We start from the raw sequence: 27,363 nt of genomic DNA on the forward strand, positions 1-27,363 counted from the left end.
CCGAGGGAACCAGAGATGCAGAGATAGGTTGATATTATGGCCAGACATGGTGGTAAGTCACAGATTTCCTTCTCTAATGCCTTTTTTGAGTGGTTCGACTGTCATGAGATGGTCTTCACAGAGTATCCATACATCGAGATGGATTTCCGAGGCGACCCGGATTTGGCGTTACCAGCTGGCGAATAGTGGAGTGCCATAGGTAAAATGATTCTAACATATCTTTGTTTATCAGTTTTTTAATGTTTTTGTGTTTTTTAATGTTATCAAGACTAATCAAACTCATGTGTGTGTGCAGATATTGGGCCAGTGCGACTAGTAAGACACCCACGGGTGGCAGCTGACACTCAAGTAGGAGAGATTATAGGGAGAGCTGTCCTTCAGGATCTAGACATATCGAAAACCCTGGCAGTGTTGCAGGATCAGGTTGAGGGCCTCAGTCTCGGTATTCAGGATGTCAGGACTGATGAGTTACCTTTAAGGTTAGAGCATCGTACTATTGGTGTATTGAGTTGATGGACGAAGCTCTTACACATGATCACATAGGTAGTGACATGTTATCACCAGCATCATTAGTCTAGGATGTTTCTCTGCATTCATTTTTGAGTTTCGTGGTCACGTGACTAATTTTGTCTTGGACACAAAAAATTTTGTAAAAACTATAAACAATTATATATATTTTTTTTTCGGAGTTTTATTTTGGTTAAGTTATGCAATCCTGATGCAAATGTTAACGTGAAATGCTTTCTTTACAAATGATACAAATGTTTATCTAAAACATAGTTTGCTAATGAATCAGTCAATGTGTTTAAGTTTCTGAAATATGTTGATATCGAATGGAATCAAACTGTCTTTCCAAAATCCTGACTCTTAGGAATATGTGATAAAAAGATGGGTTCCAAACGGAATAAACGACAGTAAGCTATAGAATGACGAGCTATGAATCTAACCTGACAATAAGTCGGTGTATGCCACCTGAAATGGCATCAGAGAGAAGTTCAATCAATGTGCTATGTTCAACAATGTTGTTCTTCGACTGACCAATAAATATCCCCCTGAAACTCACTAGGTCGCCGCTTGGAGTGAAAATGACCCAAGGTGCAAAATATAGGTTCTGTGTACTACGACTAGCTCCGTCATCATACCCAACAAATGGTTCCAAAAAGTTTGACATCTACAACAAATGCAAAGTGGATTACCTAACCAAAATGACAACTCTAGCAGAAAACACACAAAAAATGCAAATAGAAGCATATTTACAATGAGTTTACTACACTTAATCAAGCATTGTAACGTTTAAGATACAATCAATTTCGGGGCTACGATAGTGGAATACCATCATAATTGACCAGCTCGTAGGCTCCTTTTGTCAATACCTATTTAACAATGTAGGGGCCCATCCATAATGGTTCAAATTTACCCACTCCTAATTTGTCAGAGTCCTGATCATAAAGTAAGACCAGGTCACCTTCTAAGAAGACATGAGGCTTGACATTTTGTCAAATTGCATCTTAACACGTTTCTTATGTGCTTCGTTAGCCAATATGACATCACAACAGGTTTCATCTAGGTGGATTAGTTCCAAGAAATGACCCTCCTCCTCAGAAGTTTCGGGAAGCAAATCGATTGCAAGCTTGAGGGACGAGATTTCACACTGAATTGGTAAGACAACTTCCAGACCATACACCAATTGAAAAGGTGTAAATCTAGTGGCATTTCTCACCGAAATCCTATATGCCCACAAAGTTGAGTACAAGACTAAATGCCAATTCTATTTGTGGACTCCAATCATTCTCTGCAGCATGTGTTTAAGGACCTTGTTGATTGCCTCAACCTGTCAGTTAGCCTGTGGATAATATGGAGTAGAACTGTCAATGGATAGTCCTAACTTGGTAGTCAATTAAATCATCATGTGATTGTGAAAATGCGACCCATGATCTGTGACTATAGCTTGTGGAACACCAAATATAGAGACTACATGATTGAAAAGAAAAGAGCAATCGTTTTGCCACTGTTGTTTAATGTAGGCATCGCCTCAGCCCATTTTATAAAATATTCGACAGCGACTATAATATACCCGTGCCCCTTGGCCGAGTTGGGGTTACATGTCATGAAATCAATGCCCCATTTAGCGAATGACCCAACAACAACTACTGGGTGCAGTGGTGTAGGTGGTAATCTGGTTTTTCGATCAAAAATCTGATGAGCATGGCAACTTCTGACTGCAGTGATGCAATATTTGAATATGGTGGGCCAGAAGTAACCTGATCGTAACATCTTTTGTGCAGTAGCATAACCAGATAGATGCTCCCCACAAGCACCAGAACGATAATCATTCGAAACTTTTTCAGCCTCCTCATGCATGAGGCACCTTCGTAGAACTGTATCGACACCACGACGGTAAAGCGTATCGCCAATGATTAGGTCGTCTTTGGTTTGGTATCGAGTATGTAGTTGTTCAGAGTGAGAGGTGTTAGGCCTAAAAGTTTGGGTTTGGAGATAGACCAGTATATACCCATACCACGGATCACTTGATGATATCAGAAAAAGAGTCTAATCCATGATCGATTCTTTGGATGTTAAATTGTTGGATGATGAGGGAAGGTCACAAAGTAACTCTGCAAAGATGAGAGATTTCTTTGATTTGGATTTGGTGAATTCCATATCAAACTCCTGCAAAATGGCTATCCATTTCGAATATCTTCCCCCCAGCAATTGACGCGACAAAATGTAGGTCATAGGGTTGCAATCCGACACAATGGTAGTTTTGCGAAAGAGAACGTAGTGTCGGAATCTCTATACTGCTTGAACGACTGCTAAAGACAAATTTTCAACTTATGACTACTTGCTTTCTGTATCATTAAGATTTCGACTTAAATAATATATAGGATGTTCGATTATGTTATCTTCTTGCACTAAAACCATGGCAATGGTCGTATCTATAGCAGCGAGATACAGGTTAAAGTATTTTTGACAGTCAGGAGCATACATTAATGATGCTTTTATCATGGAATCTTTTAAAGCATCAAAGGAAGCTTGTGCAACCTGATCCCAGTCGAAGGGTACTTCTTTTTTCAGAAGATGCATATAACCTTTAGCGAGTTTAGCATAATGTGGAATGACTCTCCTTAGAAAGTTAGATTTGCCTTGGAGTCTCTGAATCTAAAGTAAATTTGAAGGTGGAGGCATGTCAAGGATTGCCTGAACCTTAAATGGGTCGAGTCGAATTCCATCTTTAGAAACTACGAAACCAAGTAGTCAACCAGAACCAACACAAAACACACACTTGTGTGGATTGAGTCATATCTTGTAGTGTCGGCAATATAGAAATATGGCTCTCAAATGCTGCAGATGATCAGTCTATTTTCGCGAATGAGCTAGTAGATCATCAAGATATGGTTGAACGATGTGTTTGATTTCATGGAAGGTATAGTTCATTGGCCTCTGAAAAGTTTCCCCTACGTTCTTCAAACTAAAAGGTAATTTACGGTATGTGAATGTGCCCCACGGACATAAAAATGCAGTCTTTGACTGGTCCTGTGGGTGGATATTGATTTAATTGTATCCGAAAAATCCATCCATAAATGAAAAGGTTTCACATCCGACACATTCATCAATTATCTAGTCGATGAAGGGTGTAGGATAGTTGTCCTTTGGACATGCTTGCTTTACATCCCTATAATCGATGCACACTCTAATTGTTCCTTGTTTTTTCATTACAGGAACAATGTTCGATACCCAATCAATGAGAGGAACAGGGCAAATGAAAATAGCATGCAAACGTTTTTCAACTTCTACCTTAATGGAAGTGGCTTTCTTCGGATGGGCAGGTTGAAGCCGTTGTCATACTGGCTTGACATCTAGATACATCTTTATTTCATGTTCAACAATTCTTGAGTCAATGCCTGGCATTTCTTCATATGACCATGCAAAGACATCTTTGAATTTGCGAAAGAGAGTGTAATAAATTTCCAGTTCTGTTGGAGAACGAGATTTGCCAATGTGAATATTCTCTACAACATTATGTTCGGTCAAGATATTAACGATAATACTTTCTTCAATATTGGATAGATTTTCCTTGGAATCCACTATATTTACAGTATTTGATAGAAAATCAAAAACTGATGGATGGTTTAGGTCGCTTGAATAATCTTCATTGTTATCTTGAAGGTGGGAACAATGGTGGTAATCTTCCCACAGTGTCTCTCCTATCATCATAGACTGGATGATTCCTTTGTCTGTAGAATGTACATGAGACCAAGGATCGGAAGAGGTACCATATTCTAGAGACCTATTTATCCAAACACTCATTGAGTGCTGATTTGGGTTGGCCACCCAGGCCCAGAATATTGGTTGCTACAAATATTCTATGGGGCTTGGGGGAAAAACCTCTTGGTGATCCACACTATCAAAATGGTCAGAGTTCTTCTTAATCTTAGATGATGTAGAAGAGATAATATGACAGGTTTCCACTGTGGCCACTTCCGCAAGTCTAGGTGGAGGCGGGAGGGAAAAAGTACCCATTAATGAAGGGTATTTTAGGAGACCTACTCTGAAATTTTGAAGTGTTTGAGAGTTTCCATGGATTAATGGAATGCTTCCAGTAGCTTCTAAACTGTTGGAAAAAAAGGCTAGTTGGTTAACGATTGTAATTCTGCCTTGGAAGGGAAATGAAATCTTTCTAAAATATGTAGACACAATGGTAGCCATAGCATAAATCCAAGGCCTTCCCAGTAGGATATTGTAATCAAGGTTTCCATCAATGACCTCGACTTCAATTTCTACTGTCTTGCCCCCCAGTTCAACTTGCAAGTTACTTAAAATCCCATATGGTGTGTATGTTCTTCCATCAAATGCCTTTAATGTCATTGATGATCATGACAAGGGTGGTGAACCTAAAGTTTTCCAGCAACTCATTGACATAATACAGGTAGATGCCCCCTCATCAATGATTGTTCGATGAACAGTTTTATTGAGGGCTTTTACCTATATAAGGAAAGAAAGTTGGGCTGGTAACTGAGGTGTATATCCTTTATGGTTAAAGGCCACAAGATTGGAATCCGTTGGGTCAATCCCACCTATTGCTGATAACAAAGCCTGCTTTTGGGAGGGGCAATTTTGCAGTACCTCAAGTGTCGACATAGCAGATGGCAATTGAGATAGATCCTCCACTATATTATAATTATGTATAGCTCATGCACGAGGATTAAATTTCGATTTATGAATGACTCCCTTTGGTGGCTTTATTTTTAATTCAGGAATGATGGGTGGAATAACCTCAGGTGAAGTCATTGTTGAACTACTGGGTTGATATGTAGCTTTATTGTTCGACGATGGTGGAATCCCATAATCTTTATTCCTTGTCGATATCAAAGCATCATTTTGTTGTTTTGAGATGGATAACATAAGCACTTGGGATGGGGAAGCTTGATCGATAGCAACCAGATTAGTTTCTGGGTTGGGAAATGGGATAGTCAACACCACTGAGGTATTTTAAGTCTTTAAAAATTTCACAACCTCAGCTCGATGTGGACAATCTTTTGTGAAATGCTCATCGTCACATATGAAACATGGATAACGGGGTTTCTTTTTCCCAGTAGGTTTTTCAAAAGAATTTTTAGGAGTTGCATTCTCCTGTTTCTTCTCATTATTTTTCCTTTTCTTCTTTCCCCCTGGCTGCTTTGGATTCTTGCCCTTGTAAGATGACATGACATTAATCTCTGAGGCAAGAGGTTTGTCATTTTGTTTTGACTAGAAACTGCAAGGGAATTTTTAGATGGAGCCTTTGTAGTTTGCATTCTTGAGACACCGACGACACCATCACTGGTGTGAGAGTCCCCGTTTTATTTAGGAGGGGGTGGAAAGGAAAATTTTGGTCTAGGAGAATCAGGAATTTTGTTGTAGAGCATGCCAGACTGAGTATAGATCAAGTCAAAATATTGGGCACAAGAAATGAATTGCTCTTCAGTGACAAATCCTCCTTTTTCCATGTCCTTAGTTATAGAAGGCAATATGGACTTAATAAACCACTCAGCTAAAAGCTGATCAGGAACATACGTCTTTACCATTCCACGATGACATCGCAACTCATGAATATGATTGAATATGTGAGTGGCCGTGGTCAGTTTAAAATTGGTAAGGAGTTCTACTCCTTTTTTGTACCTTATGGGTAACTAAAAGTGGGTTAGAAACATTGTGGCAAGGGTGCTGAAGTTATCGAATGAAGCTCTAGGCAATTCAATATACCATTTATCTACCAAACCAGTAAGTGTTCTCTGAAAAAGGTGAAGCCTAATCGAATCATCATTCAGGGTGTTAGATGAGCACCACAAATGAAAAGTCATTACGTGATTCGATGGATCTTCACCTGGATTTCCATTGAATTTAGGAATATCAAAGGGAAGTTTATGAGGAATCGCTGGCCACCAAGGGGCGTGTGCAATTATATCATTAGTTAAATAGTTCATATCCGGTAATTATAGAGTCACTAAAAAAGGCAACTGTTGATTCAGGTTAGGTGAAGCATACCCAGGATAAGATGGAATTGCTTGAGCAATAGGTCTTTGCATACTAGCATAATGTATCTAATGCTGGTAACATTGATAAGGTTGTTGGACATAACTAGTATAATATGGTTGATGATAACCGTTTTGAAAATGCAGTTGTCCATTACATACAAAGCTTTATTGCTCAGGTCCTCAGTAGGTTTGTTGGAATTGTGGTTGTTGGTATTGTACTAGCCATGGTTGTTGGACCATTTTCTGTTGCCCAATAATGGAAGATTGAACAAGATGCAGAGTGATTATACTCGTTTGAGCCTGAGTCGTTCCAGGTTAGGAAGCACTAACCTGAGGTTGTGATTGAGCCGTAGAGACAAGAGGCTATTGTATTGCAACCCGAGAGACTTGAGGTTGATACACAACAGGCGGTGCTTGTACTTGCAACATAGTGACAATGGCAGATGTAGTGGGAATATTTGCCACAGGTTGGGTCAGTTGCATTGAATATATAACCTTTGGTTGTTGAGGCAGTATTGGTACCCAACCGCTGGATGTAATTCTAGTTTGGCCTAAATTTTGTTGTAAACTCTCATATGGTTGTTCTCCACAAGGGAACAATGAAAAGGCATACTACCCTCCATATGGCAGTAGTCCAGTGTTCAAAGGATATATCAGTCTTTGAAGATTGGTGTACCCAAATTGATACTGGCATGCCAGATCAACTTGTTGAGTTTCAACTTAAGAAATACCAGATGGGACTCTGGATGAACAAATAGGAATAGACCATGTCATCGAAACAACCCCTGAATGGACTCCAGCTAGTGATTGGTAACTAACTAGGACAAATGGTATACCAACAAACATTGTAGTAGTGGTAGAAGGAAGCTCTGTCGTAGTTGTATTAGATGATACAATCCTAGATGTTGATGGTTGCTCAGACATATTTAGTCTATCCAAAAGATTTTCTAGTGATTCGACAAGAACTTGCAATGAAGGATGATTAAAAGAACCAACTTCAGGAGTAGAAGAATACAAATGAATCCAAATTCCAAAATGTAACGGGGCACTTGGTGTAGGATCCTCTATTATTTCCTCTGTAACAATCAGACCAGGTGGAAGAGGTAGACCGTCAGGTCTGTAAAATATTTCTGGAGCCGAAGAAGGTATAGCTTCTGCAGTGACAGATACTAGAGGGGTGACACCTTCTGAATTCTGAAACTAAACTTCTAGATGTTCAGGTAAGTGAACTTCAATCTCTGGATCAACTCTAGATGGAGCTGTTTCAGGTATAGAAGTGTCTACCGTTACACTAGGATCAGTTCTAATGTCCTCTTGTAACTGCAGAACTTCTTCTCTAAAGGCAGATGTACCAGAAATAATCAGAGTAACTGTAGTCTCTGACGATGTTGAAACAAAAGTTTCAAATAAACCAGATGAATTGGACTCAGTTAAACGAGACCGTTTTTCCCAGAATGGCTTCATTTCTGGAGTCAAAGACGGTTGACTTGCTAGCCTCCATGAACAGTGGGGTTTTGATCGAATTTCTTCCACGACTATGGATTACTTGATAAACTCAAAATTGAAGGGGAAAATAATGTTATTTTCAATTTAATAAATTTTAATGACACTTTGACGCAACTTTTCTTTTTTGATTTTTAAGAGTCAAGAAAAGGCTAAAGATGACTCTAGTCCCCTTCGATTTTTAATGAGCCCGAAGTGACAAGTGCTTAGATGGACCTTTTCTTTTAAAGAGTTGAAAAGGAACGAAAGTGACTACTCTGGAAATCTAGATAGAGGGATTACCAAACCAATTGAAAAACTGTAAAATACACCTTGGTGATAAATTAAAGAGAAATTACCAAGGACTTATGTACGGCAGTCAATCTTCCTGAATGTTGTGTTCAGTGCATTGCAATTGATAGGGAAGCAGACACGGCTTCCTATGGATAAAGGATATAAGCCTATTGTGGTCTCCCAATATATACACGATGGCACAGGGAGCACAAGTCTGTGCTAGCACTTGTTGTATCAAGGAGGAGGAATCACCCAACCTTCAATGAAAATGATAGTTACTAGATTTTATGACGCTGGAACACGTCTCTAGCATACACCTCTAGATGTGTTGCATTAAGTTCCAAAGCGTTGTTAAGTTCATTGAAATTTATTCTAGAGTTGATCTTGTTTAAAATTTTTCCTTTCAATGGTTCACCGCGTGATGTAGATTTAAAATTCCTAAATATGCAGTCTACAATGATAAAAAATCATTGTTTATTTTGAGCAATGAAAATCCTAGCTACTAAGGAAAGAAGATTATGACTCTTTCAAACAAAGAGCAAACAACACACACTAAAAACACTTTTCCTAAATCATTTTTCACACACAGTCTAAATGAAAATGCAAATGCATGTAATTGTTTTCATTCTCTTTAATGTGAAAATGAAAAAAAAGAAAACTAAATGTAGTAAAGATCTGAAATATTTTTTTACTCAAAGTGACATGTTGACGATTTCTTTTTCAAAATAGAAAGGAAGACTAAACGACACTTTTCAATTTCAAATAGAAAATGCTTTCGACACTTCAAATATCAATAAATCAAATCAAATACATGACAAAAAGTTCAATCGATTATCCAGGGAAGGAAGACTCAATGACACTTCTCTTTTTTACACAAAACAATAGTTACAACACTTTTTGTACCAAAATGACAGATCGATTTAAGGAACTTTTCGACAAATAATCGTAAATGATGGACAAATACATAAAAACATCTACTAATCCTAATCAATGGAGGCTGATCTATCATATGCAAGGAGGCTTCAGTAATGAGGTATTGTGCATAAGCAGCAAAACAACTAAACAGAGCTGAAAACAAGGACAAAAACCCCAACTTTCAAGAAGGGAAATGGGCTCAGTCAGTCATCGCACCTGGGGTTCAGAGAAATAAGGATGCATCGTACTTTTCAAACTCAGGAGGTGTGATGCATACTGGTAGATAGTGACAGACAGTGTGATGGGCCAGGGAGCGCAACTAAGATGGGTTTTGGCTCAAATTTGCAGCTGATTTTAGTGAGTTAAGCTGAGCTATGATAGACAGTAAAGAGAAAAGTATAGAGGTATGATCTTGAGAGGTTACTGAGCTACCAAAAGCACATCTAGAATGCTTGTAGGTCAAATGTTCAGTTCATAAACTAAACCGGAGATTGACTAAAGCAACATTCATGTACTATGCAATTGCAGAGAAAGAGCAGTCTAAAGGCTATCTGGCTAACTTCAGGCTCTGTCTATAGTTTATAAAAGAAACAACAATAACAAGAAAACATCTATTCGATCCCCAGCGGAGTCACCATTTTGTTTCTGATAAAACTAGTGTCTTTTCGATCGACTAGCCCTCTAGGATTGGCAACTATCCTAGAAACAAATAGTTTAAAGCAATTTACGATTTAATCTATGTATGATAGATAGGAGAGAGGCAAAGGAACTAACTTGGATCTTCCTCTTAACTCCTTGCTTGATCTCTCTCCCCTTTGACGGAGTTTGCACCTCCTCTCCTACTTATCCTGCTTAGAGAATACCTGTAGAAACAAAGTAACAAAACACCATTAAAGCATCTTGATCTATTATACCATAAGGATTGCAGAATCAGAAATATAATGGACATACAATGGCATTCACAAATAACAACATTCACAGATACACAATTGTATGGAGGAAAACTCAAAGAGCATTATTAAAATAGAAGGAAGAATTACAACCCAGCCATCTGATCCAGCATCATCCTTCCAACATCAAAGCCCTCTTCACCTCATGAAAAGCAAGATCACTCAACAATATAATGCTCTCTCTCAGATACAAACTGTCAGCACTTCCTTACAAATTACAAAATTCCAGCCTCTATATCTCTCACATGAGGGATCGATTTATAGATGTATGCAAGGGTGTGAGTCAGGTCTGGGTTTTTGATTAGTTTCATTCCACTTGTTGTTTTTGGTTCCACTTGGATATTTCTTGGATCTCTTACTCATCCCTAGGCAAATTCAGAGAGGCAAGTGTCATAGGAGAAGTTTCTGGAAGATTCCATGATCATCCACTTAGCAAATTGTCTCAGACATTTGTCCATTCTCGCTCATTGCACCCCACAGAAGGCCTCTTCAATATGCATCACACCTGGCTAGTGTGGAAGTGAGTATGCATTGCACCCTGACAGTGGAGTAGTCAATATGGTCTTGTTTTGGCCAGTTTTGGATGGTTTTTCAGGTGGAACTTTTGGGGAATGACGTAATCAGTTGACCATGATCTTTTAGGGTATGAAACAACACTTTTAGGGGTTAAAGAACCCTAGTTTATCGACATATAAGATTGGGGTTGAAGTGCCCAAATATATCTATAACAGTTTATGATGCCATTACTCCATCATGTTGTTAGTTTGACATAATTAGATGTTATTACTCCATTATGTCATACTCCTCAATGTATTCATGTTATTAAAGGCTAACATTATTTGTGATGTTACTCAATGGAGATATTGGTTAACATGGTGTCTTCTAATAGAAATGACTCAAATTTTCTTTAATGATGTCGTTGATGTAGCCACAATGGTTATGATTTCCAATATTCTAGTTGTTCCAAAAATCAAGGCAACCTACTCTGGAATACAATTTATTTGTATATGTTTTGTTCTGATTTGTTATCAAAAAATTTGATTTAAACTTTATTGAACATATTGAGAATCGAAATATTCTCAAGACTATTCATAATTTTCCTATGACCGAGATTAGATGTAAAGAGAGAGACTTTAAAAGTGGATATCCTTAAACCCAAGAGGGATTGACACTTATCTTGTCTAAACTGTGCATCTATATCTTTTTAAAATTAATGGAAGACTCAACAAGTTCATGGCCTAATCTATGATTTATTGCAATAAGTTGTTGACAGTGAGATTTTCCCAGCTCCATGCTAAGGAGGAAGGTCCCTCCTCTTTAGTAGGGTTTGTTTCGATTGCAAAGGTAGTGTAGATATTTTATTTTATTTAGCTTGTGGTTATTATTTAGATTTCTAGAATTTCAATTTAATTGTTGTTGTTGATTTCCTATTCATTAACAAATTATTGTTATTGTTACTCATGCTAGTTTGTAGATAATTTATGTATAGAAGTTATTGTTACTCAATCATAACCATTATATATTTGTGCTAAATTATATTGTTACTTCTTTCACAAAACATCATTACATATTATTGTTACAAATTAGTGATTGTTCTTACATTTTGATATTGCTATCTTCTATTATTTTCATTTGAGCATTAGTAATGTAATATCAATAAGGTAATTTGATGAGCGACTCTAGAGAGGTTGTGATGCTTGAATGATTTATATTTTGGTGTCACAATATTGGTAAATGATTTCAGAATAGTTGTGTGTTTGAGTCAATTTAATTTATGCAAGTGAAGAACTTGGCCATGTAGAGTGTTATCCTTTCTGCACTTGTCATTCCAATAATTTGATTTTTATTTTCATAATTTGTGTTGAGTGTTATATTTTGATGCAAGTGTGGTTTCAATAGTGTGGCTTTAATTCCAAAATTATGTGAAGAATGTTTCCAATTCATACAAGTGTGAATTAGTTACAATGAGTGTTGATCTTTTATTTCTTGAAGGGATGTGTTATCATTGAGATTTATTATTAGAAAAATGCACATTAAGAAGGAGTGAACATTAGATTAGTGATTTTTACCTACATATACTTTGTACATTAACCTTGAAGTAAAATTAAGTACCTAGGTTAAAAATTTATGTTAGAAGTGAATGAATTGTTTTAATAAGACAATAAAATTCCCCAACAACCATTGTTCCAAAGTTTTGTAACCATTGGACCCTCTTGATGGTCTAAAATGATTAAAATCAACAATGGGGAGATCACCTAGTCAGAGCCCCAATTAGGCTTTATCTTTATGGGATGGTAAGGGCTCAACAAGGCCACCAATGAGGTTTCTCCTGTAAAAGGATACTTCTAAAAATACAATTAGTTATTCTCACTCTAAATCTAAATGTAATGCCAAAAAATAACGAAACCTACTCTAGCACGATACTTAGGAGATAACTCTCAAATACCAAGTGCAAGGATTCAAAAATAATGGGGATTTGACATGTGTTGTATGATAAGTATCAAACTACTGATTTATTTCTAACCATTAGTATTACAAGTGAAAGACATACTCTATTGAGATATTTAAAATGATAAAAAATTAATCATTGGATCGTGGAAATAGTTCACACCATTCAATGACAATTAAATCTACTTTTTAATGGAAAATTTCAGAGTAAATAATTACTTAGGAATTTGATTAATTGCAAGATAAAATAAATAAATCAATAGCAAATCCATATCACTATAAGATCAGATAATTGATCAAATAAACAACATTTCTCATATTTAATAAAAGTGCAAAATATGGAATTATTAGGATAGATATGTCATAAAAGAATAATATTTTATTAATAAATAAAGTTATTTGAAGCAAAATATTAAACCTAGATCTCATGGTCTTCTTTTAGAAGGATCCAACAGTCCTTCCAATAGATTCAAATTTGCTAGTAAAGAACAAGGTTGCAATAGTTTCATTTGTGTAGGTCATTTTTGTAGGTTATCCCTGAGCAGAGCTCAGTTAAGACCTTTCAGGATGCGCAAGCAGGCTCGACCCTTTTTTTGACTTAATTTGGGGGGGCCAATAAGTAAATTGAACCTTTTGATTGAGGTTATCCCAGCCAGAATGCACTATAGATGGATAGATCGTAGTTGCCGTAACAAATTCTTTCTGGTATAACCAACGGGATATCTTCCTTTGCTGCCATCCCCCCTCGTATCGCACAGAAAACCCAGACAGCCAGCAGGTTCGCTGTTCAATAAGGTGCGAGCCAGAGTAAGCCCCTATTCATTACGGGTGTTTCGCTATCTAGCTAGATACTACGAGTCCTCCGTCCCAGATTCCCTGCGGCCACCTGGTTCACCGGTACTACCAAAAACTCTCATGCTTACGTTACTTATGTAAGATCTCATACCAGTAGTGTTGAGCGGAGACCTCAGTCATTCTTCCGGCATCGGCGGCTGGCGCATTTTCATCATCATATTGAAGTTGGAAACTCCTCTCCCTCTCCCTTATGGTCGAGCACCTAAAGGTCCTTATGGTCGAGCCCCTGCCGGTCCTCTTCTGCCTGCCATAGAAACTTGGAGTCCATATCATGGTGAGGATGACGCTGCGATACTATTTCTTGCTATTGCTCAAAAAACTGACCGAACGCGTCCGAGTTATTGGCTCGTCCGACCCGGCAGCATTCATGAGTCACTCAACTGTCCTTCGGAGACACGAGGTCGCCTTCCCCCCGTCCTTTCCCTTTTCCGGGGGACTTTTGCAACGGGCTATGTCACCCATTGTTGATGAGGTAAGTTGCATCCGTCCCATCGCGAGCACCTACAATGTCGTGATCACTTTCATCATACATTTATTCGGTAGTTCAACGGACGGTCGCCCCTCCAACGAGAAAAGGTAGAAATATCGGAACTTCTCTTCCATTTGGATCGGAGAATTTATGGGGGAAATTGGGTTTTAAATTTCCAAGAACCACACGATTATATAGCCAAGGGGAATACGCTGCGCCTAGAATCATCCCAAGCGCTGCTAATGTGGCTACTAAGCTATTGATTTGGAAAGCTCCTACTAAGATGGGAAATTCCCCGATAAAGCTGCTAGTACCAGGTAAACTCATATTGGCTAAAGTGGAAGAAAAAAAAATGGTAGGGGGATTCGGCATGGTGCTTACTGAACCTCCATAATATTTAGCAGGTCGAGTCTTATGCCGGTCATATAGAAAACCGACACATGGAGAAGGGGCTGGAGGAACCGGTCCATGGCTTAACATCGGTGGAATGCTACCTCCAATTCCCTGTATGTTCGATGGAGTGAGATATTCCCCACTGATCAGAGTGCGCCGATTACCCCCCGAACCGTACGAGATAGTTACCACCTATCATACGGCTTTCTAGCTCCAATTTTTCCTCTAGTTGTTCTGCTCTGATCGATGGTAGTATCTGCGGTGGGTTGGGTAACGAACCCGACTTTCAAGACGTTACGCCTTATAAATAGGTGGGGGGGGGGCAGGCGACATACATTTTGGACATAATGTAACCCCCATAGTTGGCATGTATCTCCCCAGCCAGAAGGATCATAGTTGAACCATCGTAGACCCCAAACTCTCCTTTCCTTATTAGTGAACCGGAACATAGTGCATAGATAGATAGGTACTATTTGATGCAGATAGGAAGGGTCGCCACGAGACGACGTGATATACTACGATCACGTACAAAATCCACTGCTGTCGGCCGATGGAACCAACTACTCCCGTTCTATCGGGCGGCGGGGGGATAGGTAGGCTCAAGCTTCCCCCCGCCACCCCTCGAGGACCTTTAGGTACTCGCTCGATAGGGAGAGGATCGAGGATTTATTCCCCTCTTTGCACGTACATGTGAATCTCGGCTGCCTACCCGGTTCGGATTAACCCGATAACTCTCTCGTATCGATTCTTTGTATAATGCAATACAATACCCATGGTTGGTTCGTTGCGGCGTTGGGAAGCATCATGCTAATATAACCTCCTATGCGGGGGTGGGTACCTTGGAAGTAAGGTGCTCCTGATGATGCTACGGGTGGCTCTCCTTCTCCGTCCGAAACCGATGCAATGATGGCAAGCCGCCTATCGGACTCGGATAGGATCGTGCCTATCAGTCAGTAGCGAGTGTCCGTATGGGTGGCTTAGTTCCCCGTAGGCAGCGATCCAGAACCCGATGTTACGCGTAATATTGTGTTACGTTTCATTCACCGCTGTTACGCTATAAATCCAATCCAAGGTTGGTTCCACACGAGCATCAATCCCGTTCTGCGGCGTGGTGGCAGGAACATCCGCTAGGAGATTGGCTGGGTGGTGTAGGTCAAAATCTGCATGCAAAGGTAATGCAAATACATAGGCCCCTTCCCCTATTGTTCAGAAGGCGCTTTCCGTTCGTACGGTCGGAAAGGGTTAGGCAGGTAGGTAGTACGGGCCCTCTGACTTCCGGCTATGTGCTGTGCGGCTTTCGCGAAGCGGATGAAGGCTGATAGTCTTTCTCGCTATGCGCGTTGGCGCCAAAAATTTGATTCAACGCAACTCATATTGAGGCTAGCGGCTACGGCTAGGATATCGATCATACCATATCATGCCATATACTTAGTTAGATATGGAGATGGGCATCTATCTACCTATACACGGATATCTATATATAGATATCTATATATATATATATCCTTATGTATAACCAGATCCACATGTAATGGATAGGGAGATCTATTCATAGATATATTCAGAAAGATATAGATGATCCATATCCATCCGGATACATCGTGGATATGGAATGGATATACATCTATATGCATTTTTATTAGCGGGCGGAATGATACCCCTTAATATTGCCGGTCCTTGCACTAGGAAGCGCAAGCCCTCCGGTCCTTGCTCTCCTTTTGTCGAGCAAGCAATAAATTCATTTTACTTATTGGGTGGGGGGGCGTTGGTCAAGCCCTCTCCTTAACAGTCGAGCGTTCGTACCTCTCCCATAGGTCGAGAGTTCGACAGGCTCACCCTCATCCATATGATGGATGAGCGATAAATCCCTCACCCTGCCGGGGGCATCCTCTCCTTATCAGTCGAGCCGATGGCGGCCTTTTAGTCGAGAGTTCGTTACCTCTCCCATAGGTCGAGAGTTCGACAGGCTCACCCTCATCCATATGATGGATGAGCGATAAATCCCTCACCCTGCCGGTCCTTGCCCCGAAACTAACCCGCCCGTTATCTGGCGGCTGGGCACGCACAGCGCCCATTGCCCGCATAGCGTTCAAAAGACTAACGCGCAGCGGAGTGGAGCAGCCGCCGCGGCGACACGAAGGTTCGCTTAAATTCTTGATTAGGCGATCCGAATACGTCGAATTAACCGGAATGATTGAGGATTTCCTAAAATAAGAGGAAGTTGTAAAAAATGTCCTTTCGTCTTTCTGGGGGGAATTGAATCATTACCTTATTTATTATCTATTTATTTCCGAAAGATTGAATTGTTCGTACCCGAACAAAAAGAATTCGTTTCGTAAGGAAGTTGCTATTGACTCACTTTTTTAATTAGAACCAAGAGATCTCATAGGAAAGATGGCCGAGAAGTTCAAGGCGCAGCATTGCCCTCGGCTAGCGGTAGCGGTAATTGGTACCTCCTAGGAATGAGGTTCTCTTGGTTGAGGCAGTGCGGTGATGAGGACCAGCAACGGGGCTCGACTGATAAGGAGAGGTCCAACAGGGTGAGGTAACTAACGCTCGACTAAAAGGCCACCATCGCCCTTTTTTTTACTTATTTAAGAGGGGCCACCCAATAAGTAAATTGAAACTTTAGTTGCTCGACCACCGGGAGAGGACTGGCAGGGTGAGGTACGAACGCTCGACTGTTAAGGAGAGGGGCTCGACTGTTAAGGAGAGGATGCGTAAGCATGACTCGACCAATGGGAGAGGTCCGACAGGGTGAGGTACGTTAAGTGACTCGACCTATGCCCCCCCACCCAATAAGTAAAATGAATACGTTAGTGACTCGACTGATAAGGACCGGCAACGAGGCTCGACTGATAAGGATGCGTAAGTAGGCTCGACTGTTAAGGAGAGGACCCTTTAGGGGCCTCGACTGATAAGGAGAGGAGAGGAGAGGTACGTTAGTGACTTTTTTAGTTACTTATTTGATAGGGGCCACCCAACAAGTAAAATGAATGAACGCTCGACTAATAAGGCCGCCATCACTCGACTGATAAGGAGAGGATGTGTAAGCATGACTCGACCAACGGGAGAGGATGCCCCCGGCAGGGTGAGGATCGACAGAGTGCGTAAGCACACTCGACTGTCAAGGCCGCCATCGGCTCGACTGCTAGGGAAGGGGAGCCTGACTCACTAAATTCATGTGGTCTAGAGCCAACACAAAGGTGTTGGTTTGGAAACAAGGTAAGGGAGAATATTCGTTGCTACAAGAGATATGGCCTACTAAGATTCATTGATTGGTATAGGGCTAAATGTCTAGCTCTTTAGGTGGGCAGGTAGAAACACAGAAGGAAGGGAGAAGGTCCTAAACCTCCGCCATTGAACATTGAAGTGTCGCTGGGTGGGGGAACAAACAGATAAGTATGGTAATTGGATTCGATAAAGCATAATTACATATATAATATATGCATCCATGATCTGCTAAAGCGTCTCTAATGGCTCTAATATGAAGCAGAATCGGCTGCTCGGCAAACATATATCAAATTACCGCTATCGAGTCATTATGTAATTACGTATATAAAAAATGACTGGAATCACATACAAGGACCCGACAGGGGGCTCGACTAATAAGGACCTTTAGGTACTCGACCATAAGGACCTTTAGGTGCTTGACTATTAAGGAAAGGGAGAGGAGAGGACAAGGTTCAATTTACTTATTGGGTGGGGGGGCTTATGGTCGAGCTTGCTTGCGCATCCTTTGTGATTGATCGATTGATGGGTGCGTTAGCACACTCGATAAAAAGGCCACACCGCCATCAACGATTTTGGATGATCGACCGGCAAGGCCGACTGATAAGGAGAGGATGCGTAAGTAGGCTCGACTGTTAAGGAGAGGAACTTTAGGTGCTCGACTGTTAAGGAGAGGGAGAGGAGAGGGATTCGATCCAGCGACATGTTCCCCTACAGCTACCTTGTTACGACTTCACCCTAGTCGAAGACCCCACTGTGGTATGCACCAATAAGACCACCCCAACCATAGTGGGCCACACTAGTGGAACATATATAGATAGGGTGATCATTGGTTTGATGCTTCGGGCAAAATCAACTCCCAGGGTGTGACGAGCGGTGTGTACAGGGCCCGGGTACATATTCACCGCGGCATGCTGATCCACGATTACTAGCGATTCCAACTTCATGTTCTCGAGTTGCAGAGAACAATCCGAACTAAGGCAATCTTTCCAGATTCGCTCTGCCTTACGGCCTTGCTTCCCATTGTCATTGCCATTGTAGCACGTGTGTGGCCCAACCCATAAGGGCCATGCGGACTTGATGTCATCCCCACCTTCCTCTAGCATATCACTGGTAGTCTCTTATGAGTGCAGCATGAACCTGCCTTCATAGGAGTGTCATCAATCAAAAAGAGGCGCTTGCCTTTGAGAGTTCGCTTACTCACCCTCGTCCTTGAGAAGGGGCAATGACATTGATCCGTTAGCGCATGTCTCAACAACACAAAACGAGGGTTTTGCTCGTTATAGGACTTAACCAAACATCTCACAACAAGAGCTGACGACAGCCATGCAGCACCTTGTAGAGCCTCTAACTTGCACCTAATTATCTATCATTACCTACAGCTTTTCCTCACTTATCCCTCTCTTTTGCCCTATTTTCCTCATAAACCTATCCAGATCATTACATTTGATGTCTTTAAGCATGATTGGTTAAATTTTCTAATGTTTGACTGTTTGTCTAGATTTTTGACATATGCACAGAGATTCCGCAGCTATCTGGCAATTCCGCAGCCATTCAACGATTCCGCAGCTATCTAGTCATTCCGCAGCCTTTTCATTGATCTCTATGTTCCACGTGTCATTTTGAAAAACGAATCACATGGGCATGTGGGAATGAAGGTGTTAAAGGTTCCTATGCTATTGGTTCGGTCAGCAATGCCACGCACACCTCCGGTCAACGTGGATCAAACTTCGGTCAACAAAGCCAGCTCAAACGGTGCTGCGTGAGCTGAAAGGTCACGTCACTCCAGATGGCGATTCCTCCATGATACGAAGGTTATGGGAGACAGGATCCAACCTTGGATTCAACCTCCATGACGACCGTACCCTCCAGATAGCACACGGACCTGTTTACGTGTTGCTGAACCATTTAATTAGCATGACTGTCAGTTAATTTCTAGTTTCATGTTTTACGCAGTAGGCAGTTGTTCATACGCCTATAAAATCCAGCGTCTGCGCACGCTTAAGGATTAGTTTTTAGTTGCTTTGTTTATGTAATTGCTGCAATTTTAGTGTATACAGAAACTCTGTTTTGAAGCTGCTGTTTCAACACTTTTTACTGTAATTTCTGCATATGAATTAATAGAAGACTGTGTTGTTTTGACTTCTTCAAGTAGCTGATCTTTCCTTGGTTTTTGTGGATGGAGGGCCCCCATTCATAACAGCCTTTGTACAGTAAATTTACCTTTATGTTCTTGCCATTTCCTTCTTTTGAATTCAGCAATTTTCCTTTTCTTTAAAACATGTACAGTTTTGATTTACTTTCACTGTCATTTCGTTTCCAGCATTTACTTTAACTGATCAGGATTGTTTTCTGCAGGTGTTAGCCCGGGATTGTGTGTCTTTGTTGTATTTTCTTTATCTCTAATGGTATTTTCAGTTGTCATATTCATAGTTGCTGCCTTTATTCTGTTTTTCTAGCTTGATTTCTAGTTTAGTTTCTCAAGTTGTATGCTAACATATTGATGGTCTCCTTATCATAAGTTGTTCATCTTTAAGAGATCAGAATACTAATAAATTACAGCTTGCTTTGAGTAGTTTTTGACTTATATCACTAACTCTTTCTTCACTTGTTACACATTACAATGTATGTTGGAAGCAGAATGTTGAAGAGAGGCACAGTGGTGTTATAATTTGTCATCTTAGAGCTTGATTACTTTTTAGACTTATATCTAACTACTTCTTAATCGTGTTTCACATAGTACTATATGTTGGAAGCAGAGTGTTAGGAAGAGATGAACATTATAATTGGTCTTTAACGTGGTTTTTCTTACCTTTTTATTGCAGTAGCATGAGTAGTGACTAGTGCCGTTAGAAAGTGGTTTTTATGCTTTGCTTTCAGTTTCATTTCAAGTTATTTCTTTCAAGTTCTTTCTTTGCAAGTTTAGAAGGTAGTTAGAAACCACCAGTTACACACACTCACTCATTTAGAAACCACCATACACACACAAATCACTCATTTGTTTATAAAATCATCACTCCATCTTAGGAAGTTAAATTGACCACAACACCCCCAAACGACAAAAAGATCTAAGAGGTTACTTAAGTATATATTGTACACCTTCACTTCATCAGCTTACGAGCCCCGAGTTGACAATTTATGATAGCAATTTAGACAACACTAAATTGACTAATCATTTTGGCGCCGTTGCCGGGGAAGTGAAATTAAGTAGCCATATTCTTAAAAAAAAAAAACATAAAATTTCAAGAAAAGAAGTTGATAACCTATCAAAGTATGCTCTCCTCTTGCACTTCAAAGTGATCTGGAGGATCAGAAAAGAGAAAGTTATTGATTTAGTAGTTTCTTGAGTATTCTCTCTTCTTGCACCTAGAGTGACCTGGAAGATCAGAAAAAGAACTATTAACTTGACTTGAAGAAAAATAATAAAAAAAAATTGACATGCATAGAGCTAGAGATTCTAGCGGAAGGTTTTTAGCTAGAGCTCGAAGTTCAATTTTTACAAGTCCATCTGCTTCAAGGGATAGACAAGAGACACCTCCCTCATCTCCAACCAACACTCCTAGCCCTAGAATTCCTGGAATTCAAGAGCCAAGAATTGACTCTCCCACACCTTCTATTGAATTTGAACCAGGAAGAGACCCTTCACTTTCTCCTACAAAAAGACCAATTGTAATTGAGGAAGTAGAATCATCTGAAGAAGAAGGAGAAATCTCTTCTCATTCACCCTTTGTAGAAGAACCATAAGATTTTGAAATCCCTAGGGGAACCATCATGGCAGAGGAAGAAGGAGGTGGTAGAGGTAGAGGTAGAGGAGGAGGAGGAAACAACAACAACAATGGAGGAGGTAGAGGTCCCATTGGAGGAGGAAATAGCGATGGGGATAACTCATTTGGGTTTCCCATTGTTAATGAGGATTCCCGAGCCACTATGAAAAACATATCGCCATCTGTCCTCCCAAATTTCCATGGGTTAAGAACTGAGGACCCTGAAACATTTTTATTTGAGTTTGAAGTTGTGTGTCGAACTTATGACTATCTGGATGACTCTCAGAAACTCAAATTGTTCCCTTCCACACTGAAATATCAAGCTTCGAAATGGTTCATGGGGTTACTCACTCAATCCATTAGGTCTTGGGATGAAATGAAACAAACATTTTTTGATAGGTATCTGGACTATTGTATGCCTACTAATCACAAGGACGAGGTATTTAAAATGATACAAAGCGAAGATGAGAGCTTAGAAGATTTACTTGAAAGATTTCAATATAACCTGAAAAGAGCAAAAATGAGTAACTTGGATGAAGAGACCTTAAAAGCCCTCCTATTAAAATCCATTAGGGATGAATGGATAGATATCTTGATCATGATGGGGAAAGGGGATATATCTCAACTTTCACTCAATGATATAGCAGAACTATGTATCCATCTCTCAAGGGGCAAATCAAAAAAGAGGGCCTAGAGATCCTTCTCTCCTTAGAGCAAATAAATCTGCAACGGGATCAGTAAGTAGGGCTGAAATCGGCAATATGCTTGATGAATTCAAAACTGACATCTTAGGGAGTCTTAGTGAAAAATTAGATACCCTTAAGATTCACAATAAACAAAAAGCAGAAGCTAAGGCTTTGGCCATTTTTTGCCCGAAATGTAGAAAGAAACATGCTTTAAGGGAATGTCCCTTGGATGCACACGTTGTAGAAACATGCGTAATTTGCTCAGAAACTCATGAGACCAAGGATTGTCGTTCAATTCCTGGCCTCAAAGCAGTCTTTCAAGAGGATCCAAATACACTTGAATCTCTCTGTTTTGTTGCAAGGAGACCTTGGCAAGGGCAACAGAATCAAGGGTTTAACAACTCTATGAATTTTCAACCCCAACCAAATTGGAATCCTTGGCAACAACCCTGGCCTCAACCTCAAAATCCTTTTCAATCATGGATGCAAAGCATGCAAAATCCTTATGGGAGATTTGCTCAATTCTATCAATATCCCCCATCTTTTCAGAACCAGCAAGCTCCACAAATTCCAAATCAAGGTCAACAACTAGCATTGCCATACCCTCAACAACAACAACCTCCTCCACAAAATCAAAATTCTCAACTCTTGCTTCAATCCCAACAGAAGTCAAATCAACTTCCCTCTCAGCCATTACCAAATCCCAATAATAGGAACCCTCAAAATGCTTACATGATGGAAGGTCAACCATTCCCTACCTATATGGTTGTTCCTCTCAATGAAGTACAACTCAGATAAGGTAGAATCCTAGATCAACCTTCTACAAATGTTCAACAGCCAAGCATTTCTGAGGAAGAATCTCTTCAAGTCAATAAGGGTTCTGAAGTATCACTTCAAAAACAAAATATCCAAAAAGAAAAAGAAAAAGAATCAACCCCCACAACTCCCATAGTGGAGCAACCGACATCTTCAGCTACACCTCCTTTTCCTGAAAGATTACAAATTGACAAAGGAGTGGAAAAGCAAATTTGGTTGCCTGACTATAGTTTTCTAGATGAATTGAAGAATGTCTATATCAAGATCCCCTTGTTACAAGCCATTAAGGAAATTCCCATTCTAGCAAAGACAATAAAGGAGTTGAGTTTGAAGAAAACAGGAAAGAGAACCAGAGATACCAAAAGGATACATCTGGTTGGAAAAATTGCAGACATTATGATGGGTAAGATTACCATGCAAAAATATGTGGATCCCGGTAGCCCTATTGTCAAAACTCATATTAATGGGGTTGAAATCCCAAATACTTTGATTGACTTAGGAGCCGCTATCAACATCATGAGTAGACAGACCATGGATCAGTTAAAGCTTCCTAACCTTCTCTTTACACCTACTTTACTGCAACTTGCAGATCGATCAATTATTAAACCTGATGGTGTATTGGAAGACATTCCAGTCTCCCTAGACTCTTGGGAATATCCAGTTGATTTTATGATTTTAACTCCCAAGAACAATCTAGGAGGACATCCTCTTATCTTAGGAAGACCTTGGCTAGCAACAGTTGATGCTTTTATCAGTTGTAGGTCTGGGGACATGTACATATCAGATGGTAATTCCACCAAGAAATTCAACTTGTATCCTCCAGCAAAGGCAATAACAGAAATAGGAGAAGATGAGTGGGTCAATGATGAGGATACTATACAACCTATTCTAACCATCTCTGAGATCAGTGAAGACAGTCAAATCCTAAATACATTAGAAAATTTTGAAATATCTTTAGAATATGACTCTACACAGTTTCAGTTAGATGCGGACATTGAATATCTCTCCTCTAGACAGATGTCTCTCTTCTCAATGGAAGAGATTGGTAGTTCTACAGTTGAAATCTTTCCAGGAAAAACATTGAACATTAACAGAAACTTGGAAAGACCACAACAAGAAAAATTAACCAAACTTTTGCAAAAACATTCTTCTGCATTTGCATGGGAATACACTGACATGAAAGGAATCGATCCTAAGACTTGTATTCATCACATCTATATTGAAGAAAATAGCAGACCTATTAGGCAACCACAGAGAAGGATGAATCCAAACCTTAGGGAAATCGTGAAAGAAGAACTCCAAAAATTGCTCAAGGTAAACTTCATTTACCCCATTTCAGATAGCCAATGGGTTTCTCCCTTGGTTATAGTGCCCAAAAAGAATGGTAAATGGAGAGTTTGCATTGATTATCGAGAATTGAACAAGGCAACCTTAAAGGATCATTTCCCTCTACCTTTTATTGATCAGGTACTAGACACTTTAGCAGGTAAAACGTATTTCTCATTCTTGGATGGTTTTAGTGGGTATAATCAAATTCAGGTAGCACCTGAAGATCAAGACAAAACCACATTTACTTGTCCTTGGGGAACTTTTGCTTACCGAGTACTTCCTTTTGGATTGTGCAATGCACCCGCTACATTTCAAAGGGTTGTACTAGGAATCTTTTCAAAACTAATTCATGATTGTGTAGAGGTCTATATGGATGATTTTACAGTTTATGGTAATACATTTGAAGAAGCTTTGGAAAATTTGGAAAAAGTACTGATAAGATGTAAGGAAACAAATCTTTCTTTAAGTCATGAAAAGTGTTTTATGATGTTTACTGAAGGGATTGTTTTAGGACATCATATTTCAGGAGATGGGATTAAGGTTGATAGATCCAAAGTGGAAGTCATCTCCAAGTTACCTGTTCCAAATTGCCAGAAAGATGTTAGAAGTTTTCTTGGGTTTACTGGATATTACAGAAGGTTTATTGAAAACTTCACCAAGATAGCATCTCCTCTTTTCAAATTGCTTAGCGAAGACTGTGAGTTCAAATGGGATCCTGAGTGTCAGTCTGCCTTTGAAACTTTAAAGACTAGAATATCTAAAGCACCCATCTTAAGGGGGCCAAATTGGAAACTCCCTTTCCACATTTCTACTGATGCTTCAGATACAGCTCTAGGAGCTGTTTTGGGACAAAAGGATTTGATCCCTTATGCCATTTATTACACCAGTAAAAATTTGACTCCCACTGAGTTAAATTATACTGTTATAGAAAAAGAGTTCTTAGTTGTGGTACATGCGATCAATAAGTTTAGAAACTACATAACCGGCTATGAAACGTTTGTTCATACTGATCACTCTGCCATAAGATATTTAATGAACAAACCTGTTACTAATGGCAGAGTTACAAGATGGCTTTTACTTTTACAAGAATTCAACATTATTGTGTTAGATAGACCTGGGAAACAAAACACAGTAGCTGATTTCTTGTCTAGAATCCAAAACACTAATGAAGATTCTCCAGTAGAAGATACGTTTCCAGATGAATACTTGTTTGCAGTAACTACCAAGACTCCTTGGTATGCAGATATTGCTAATTATCTAGTTACAGGGAAGCTACCTCTACACTTATTTCCTAATGAGAAAAGGAAAATCATTTAGGAGAGTTCACATTATTCTTGTATTTTTAATGAATTGTTCAAAACAGGGCCAGATTGTATAATCAGAAAATGTGTTCGGGAAGATGAAATGCCTGACATCCTTAAGGCATGTCATGATGAACCATGCGGCGGACACTTTGTTGACAAGAGGACAGCCTATAAAATCCTTTCTCTAGGATATTATTGGCCTTCTCTCTTTAAAGATGCAAAGCAGTATGTTAGAAGGTGCGACAACTGCCAAAGAGTTGGGAGACCAACTCCTTCAAATGAAATGCCACTACAGCCACAGGTATGCATCGAACCCTTTGAGAAATAAGCTCTAGATTTCGTTGGACCTATTAATCCACCATCAAAGCAAAAGAAGTACATATTGGTTTGTACTGATTATGTTACTAAGTGGGTAGAAGCCAAGGCATTGCCTTCTGCCACTGAAAATTCAGTTGTTCAATTTCTTTTTGAGGATATTTTTACTCATTTTGGTGTCCCAAGAGAAATTGTGACAGATCAAGGAAGCCAATTTACATCTAAATTGATGGAGAAGCTGATGGAGGAATATAAGATCAAGCACAGAACATCTACTCCATACCATCCGCAATCAAATGGCCAAGTGGAATCTACCAATAAAGTTCTTGAAGGCATTATCACCAAGACTGTTCATCTTCATAGAAGAGATTGGGCGGAAAGGCTTCCTGAAGCCTTATGGGCCTATATAACTACATGGAGGAACACAACAGGACATTCTCCCTATGAACTTGTTTATGGGAAGGAAGTCCTGCTCCCCATTGAGTTCCAAATCAAGACCTTCAAGATGGCAGTCCAATTGGGGATGAGCCTCTCGGAAGCCCAAAAACACAGAATGGACCAGTTAAATGAGCTAGATGAAATAAGATAAGATGCAATTCTAAGGACTGATCTAGTTCAGCACCAAAGAAATAAATGGCATGATCGACACATCAAAGAAAGAAAGTTTCAAAAAGGAGATTGGGCTCTATTGTTTGATTCAAAGTTTAAAAACTTCAAAGGAAAATTTCAAACTCATTGGCTTGGGCCATATGAGATTGATGAAGTCTTTAGCAATGGAGCAGTTCGAGTGAAAACTATTGATGAATTTCATACTCCTCTTATTGTGAATGGCCATCGCTTGAAGATCTACCAGAAGCCACTCTCAAAAGAGGAATTTGTCAAGTTGTTTAAAGAAGATTCTGCAATCAGGTTGGTGGAGAAGGATTCTTCTCCTCCATCAGCCTAATCTTTGGTTTTAAAAAAAAAAAAAAAAAAAAAAAAAAAAAAAAAGAAAAATAAAAAAAAAAGAATAAATGTATAAGCCTGAAAACCAATCTCTGATTGGCAGTCTTATGCAGAAAATCTGAGGTGAAAATCAGGGTCACCTGACACCTCACATTTTCCAAAAAAAAAAAAAAAAAATCTCTCTCTTCTCCTTGTTCCATCTCATTTCGCCATTTCATCCACTTCATTCACCATCTCATTCATCCAATCACTCTCACTCCACCTCATTTCTTTCCATCCATCCATCCATTACATTCCATCTCACCAATAAAGTCATTGTCAGATTTATTTCACACAGCTAAAGTTGTTTTGTGTAGACAGAGGGTATCACTGCAGTTTCCGTAGCTGAGGAGCAATTCCGCAGCCGATACACTTCCTGCACCTGCATAAAAAAAACACAGTCTGTTTTAAGAAGGAATCTGCAGTCCAAAAGTCATCAGCAATAATTGAAAAAAGGTCATGTAGCAGCAATAAACAATGAAAGGTTAGTGTCAGATGAGCAAAAGGAATCAAAGCGCGGATACATAAGGTATGATCTAATTTCTAAACCTACGGTTATAACATTTTGCATGGTTTACGGATTGTGTTTTTAGCCATTTAATGTAATGATTAC

Source organism: Pinus tabuliformis, chromosome 3_1, assembly GCF_031772625.1.
Source record: "Pinus tabuliformis cultivar Carrire ecotype Pingquan chromosome 3_1, CPIR1, whole genome shotgun sequence".
NCBI classification, from domain to species: domain Eukaryota; kingdom Viridiplantae; phylum Streptophyta; class Pinopsida; order Pinales; family Pinaceae; genus Pinus; species Pinus tabuliformis.